The 5,251-nt window shown below is 44.6% G+C and overlaps 1 pseudogene; it reads left to right on the plus strand.

The window, feature by feature from the left end:
• The first annotated feature begins 220 nt into the window (after nt 1-220).
• Nucleotides 221-3,670, plus strand: LOC144604595 (U5 small nuclear ribonucleoprotein 40 kDa protein pseudogene; annotated as a pseudogene).
• The last annotated feature ends 1,581 nt before the right edge of the window (nt 3,671-5,251 follow it).

A 5,251-nucleotide genomic window follows, 5' to 3' on the forward strand; every position in this document is an offset into this window, starting at 1 on the left:
AATATTTTGCATTTGCTGTGGCTTTGTGTCAAAACTTATTTGAGAGGGAGAAGGTTAAATCAGAAATGTCAGTGTTGCAGTTGAACAAAGGGGACTATGAAGGCATGAGAGAGGAGCTGGCCAAGTTCGACTGGAAAAGGATCCTAGCAGGAAGACGGTGGGACAGCAATGGAAGGAATTTCTGGGCATAATCCAGAAGATGCAGGATCACTTCATTCCAATGAGGAAGAAAGATTCTAAGGGGAGTAAGAGGCAACCGTGGCTGACAAGGGAAGTTAGAGATGGAATAAACCAAAAAAAAAGATGTATAAGATAGCAAAGAGTATTGGTCACTTTCAAACGACAACAGAAGGCAACAAAAAGGGCAATACGGGCTGAAAAGATGAAGTACAAGGGGAAGCTGGCCAAGAATAAAAAGGACAGTAAAAGCTTCTTTAGGTATGTTAAGAGAAAAAGATTAGTAAAGACAAATGTGGGTCCCTTGAAGGCAGAAACGGGTGAAATTATTATGGGGAACAAGGAAATGGCAGAAGAGTTGAACAGGTACTTCGGACCTCTCTTCACTAAGGAAGACACAAACAATCTCCCAGATGTACCAGAGGACAGAGGATCTAGGGAGACAGAGGAACTGAAAGAAATTTGCATTAAGCAAGAAATAGTATTGGGTAGACTGATGGGACTGAAGGCTGATAAATCCCCAGAGCCTGATGGTCTGCATCCCAGGGTACTCAAGGAGGTGGCTCTAGAAATCATGGACGCATTGGTGATCATTTTCCAATGTTCAATAGATTCAGGATCAGTACCTGTGGATTGGGGGGTAGCTAATGTTATCCCACTTTTCAAAAAAGCAGCGAGAGAGAGAAAACGGGGAATTATAGACCAGTTAGCCTGACATCGGTGGTGGGGAAGATGCTGGATTCAATTATTAAAGAGGTAATAACAGCACATTTGGAAAGCAGTAAAAGGATTGGTCCAAGTCAGCATAGATTTATGAAGGGGAAATCCTGCTTGACTAATCTTCTGGAATTTTTTGAGGATGTGACAAGTAAAATGGATGAGGGAGAACCGGTGGATGTAGTGTATCTAGACTTTAAGAAAGCCTTTGATAAGGTCCCACACAGGAGATTGGTGAGCAAAATTAGACCACATGGTATTGGGGGCAGGGTATTGACATGGATAGTGAATTGGTTGGCAGACAGGAAGCAAAGAGTAGGAATAAACGTCTCCTTTTTAGAATGGCAGGCAGTGGCGAGTGGAGTGCCACAAGGCTCAGTGCTGGGGCCACAACTATTTACAATATATATTAATGATTTAGATGATGGAATTAGAAGTAACACTAACAAGTTTGCAGATGATACAAAGCTGGGTGGCAGTGTGAACTGCGCAGAGGATGTTAGGAGGTTGCAGGGGGACTTGGACAGGTTGAGTGAGTGGGCAGATGCATGGCAGATGCAGTATAATGTAGATAAATGTGAGGTTATCCACTTTGGCGGCAAAACCAAGGAGGCAGATTATTATCTCAATGGTGTCAGATTAGGTAAAAGGGAAGTGCAATGAGACCTGGGTGTCCTTGTACACCAGTCACTGAAAGTAAGCGTGCAGGTACAGCAGACAGTGAAGAAAGCTAATGGCATGTTGGCCTTTATAACGAGAGGATTTGAGTATAGGAGCAGAGGTCCTTCTGCAGTTATTTTGGGCCCTGGTGAGACCACATCTGGAGTATTAAGTGCAGTTTTGGTCTCCTAATTTGAGGAAGGACATCATTGCTATTGAGGCAGTGCAGCGTAGGTTCACAAGGTTAATCCCTGGGATGGCAGGACTGTCATATGAGGAAAGATTGGAAAGACTGGGCTTGTATTCACTGGAGTTTAGAGGGGATCTTAGAGAGATGCATAAAATTATAAAAGGACTGGACAAACTAGATGCAGGAAAAATGTTCCCAATGTTCGGGGAGTCCAGAACCAGGGGCCACAGTCTAAGAATAAAGGGGAGGTCATTTAAAACTGAGGTGAGAAGGAACTTTTTCACCCAGTAATTTGTAAATTTGTGGAATTCTCTGCCACAGAAGGCAGTAGAGGCAAATTCACTGGATGAATTTAAAAGAAAGTTAGATAGAGCTCTTGGGGCTAGTGGAATCAAGGGAGTTGAGGAGAAGGCAGGCACAGGTTACTGATTATGAATGATCAGCTATGATCACAATGAATGACGGTGCTGGCACGAAGGGCCAAATGGCCTCCCCCTGCACCTAATTTCTATGTTTCTATGTTTCTAACACTCCATAGTGTTTGTATTGCACAGAAATCCATTATAAGCACAAATATCACAAACAAACCAAATAGATAATTGTAATACGCGAATTTTGTCCGAACAGTCCATGACCCATCACGGTGTGGCTGACAGCTCTTTGTTTAAAGCTCCACACGCCAAGCCAGTAGCGTTCTGTTTAAACTTTGCGCGCCAAGCCGGCAGTGCTGTGTGTATTACCATTGCGCGCCGTCTGCGGCCAGTAGCGCTGTGTGTATTGCTTTACCTGCCAGTATTCGGCTGATAACACTGAGTGTATTGCTTTACCTGCCAGTCTGTGGCTGATAGAACTGAGTGTATTGCTTTACCCACCAGTCTGCAGCCTATAGTGCTTTGTTTCCAAAGGGGGGGGGCTCACTTGGATGCAGGCCCCCGCCATTGGTTGTAGGTTGAATTTAGAGCAGTGCTGTTGGCCAGGACTTACCGGCGGTTATTTCGGTCTGGTTTCTGCCTGGACATTATAAAGGCAGGCCATTAGTTAGTTCATGCACGAGAGAGGTTCATGGACGGGCTGAAGGCAGAGAGAGAAGGATGTGTTCTGCTGTAAAACCGACCTTGCACATACCGAGACAATATTGCTTTTGTTCTCTCGCTTGCCAATAAATCTGATTTGTATAAGCAGACGAGTGATCCTTTTTCGTTCTGCTAGTGCGATCCTGGAACCTGTTCCCTTGTAACAATTGACGTAGTCAGCAGGATTTGACAAATAGAATAGAAAATGTTTGATAAAAATAAATAGCAAATGAGATGGCGCTGGTGCAGGCCAAGTGCCCCCGCAAGGAGCAGCTGTCCTCGGTGCAGGCCGTGCTGCAGGCGGGACCACGAACCTCCAGTCTTCAAGCTCCTCTAACGCTTTTAACGGGTCACGAGGGAGAAGTTTATGTCCTGTAAATTTCACCTGAATGGATCAACACAGGCATCTGCAGGATTCGATCGAATCGTATTGTTTTGGAATGTATATGGCGACTGCGATAATTATGCTACATTGAAAGGTCACAGCGGAGCAGCGATGGAATTGCATTATTACACAGATGGCAACTTGCTTTTTCCAGCATCAACAGACAAAACTGTAGCAGTGTGGGACAATGAAACGGGTGAAAGAATCAAGAGACTGAAAGGTCACTCATCCTTTGTGAATTCATGTTAACCAGCCCGACGGGGACCGTAGTTGGTCTGTACAGGAAGCGACAATGAGACAGTGAAGCTATGGGACGTTCGGAAGAAGGCTGCAACCCATACGTTTCAAAACTTGTACCAACTACTGGCAGCAACGTTTAATGACACAAGCGATCAGATTATCTCTGGTGGTATTGAGAATGACATTAAGGCTTGGGACAACCGACAAAACAAGTTTAGATTTTTTTAGATTTAGAGATACAGAGCGGAAACAGGCCCTTCGGCCCATCGGGTCCGTGCCGCCCAGCGATCCCCGCACATTAACACTATCCTACACACACTAGGGACAATTTTTTTATTTTACATTTGCCCAGCCAATTAACCTACATACCTGTACGTCTTTGGAGAGTGGGAGGAAACCGAAGATCTCGGAGAAAACCCACGCAGGTCACGGGGAGAACGTACAAACTCCGTACAGACAGCGCCCGTAGTCAGGATCAAACCTGAGTCTCCAGCGCTGCATTCGCTGTAAAGCAGCAACTCTACTGCTGCGCCACCATGCCGCCGCAAAGTTAATTTATACCTTGCGTGGTCTTACTGGTTTGACCCTGAATGGGGTAAAAGAGGCCATGTACGAGAGGGGTTCACCAACGGGCTAAGTCCGCGGACAGAGGCAGAGAGAGAGGGAGGTGTGCTGCTGTAAAACGGGGACAATATTGCTTTTGTTCTCTCTCTTGCCAATAAATCTAATTTGTAACTAAACAGACGAGTGAGCCTTTTTCTGTTCTACTAGTCAGATCCTGGAACCTGTTCCCTTGTAACAGTCATGTCCCTAATTGCGTCTAAAAGTAGATGGTGTTATTGTAAATACAGCCCCTGATATCCAAACCGGCTAGTTTTTAAGTAGAACAATTTCCGCCACGATGACATTCGTTAACAGTAGCACCAGCATTTTGTGGTCAAATTCAGTTCCAACTTGCTTCAACAACGCTATTGACACCTTTTTAACTCAGCAGACTGAACTTAAAATTGGACATTGCCCAACAGATAGATGCAATGATACATATTTTGACGCCCCTTTTAATATTAGCATTCTGATTCACAAATGATAAATGGGAGAGAGAGATGCTCACACGGATGTTAAAATACGCTGGACATCAGCAAAACAGCAGAAGCAAGGTCTGAATTTGGATGGAATAGTCATTTAAATGTCTCAGGTGTGGAAGAACATTGCAAAGTGGAGAAAAATACAGAGAGAATTAGGAGATAATTGTAACTGTGAACACTCAATGTGAAGGTGAGAGTTTTGCAAGATGATATTGACGTAGATCTTTACAGGTCTCATGCGGTTCTTTTCCATTTTTAGCTGAAAATTAGTGAGAGTTAAATTACTCTCAAGAAGTTCCAGTTCTCACAGTTAATTGAGCTGGATTTATTCTGGACTCATATGACAGTCCATCCTTACCTAGCCCACCAAAGACGTTGCCAACCTACACTCGGTTTAGACAATAGACAATAGACAATAGGTGCAGGAGTAGGCCATTCGGCCCTTCGAGCCAGCACCACCATTCAATGTGATCATGGCTGATCATTCTCAATCGGTACCCCGTTCCTGCCTTCTCCCCATACCCCCTGACTCTGCTATCCTTAAGAGCTCTATCTAGCTCTCTTGAATGCATTCAGAGAATTGGCCTCCACTGCCATCTGAGGCAGTGAATTACACAGATTTACAACTCTCTGACTGAAAAAGTTTTTCCTCATCTCCGTTCTAAATGGCCTCCCCCTTATTCTTATAAATTGGCCCCTGGTTCTGGATTCTCCCAACATTGGG

The sequence above is a fragment of the Rhinoraja longicauda genome, chromosome 22 (assembly GCF_053455715.1).
Source record: "Rhinoraja longicauda isolate Sanriku21f chromosome 22, sRhiLon1.1, whole genome shotgun sequence".
NCBI lineage: Eukaryota > Metazoa > Chordata > Chondrichthyes > Rajiformes > Arhynchobatidae > Rhinoraja > Rhinoraja longicauda.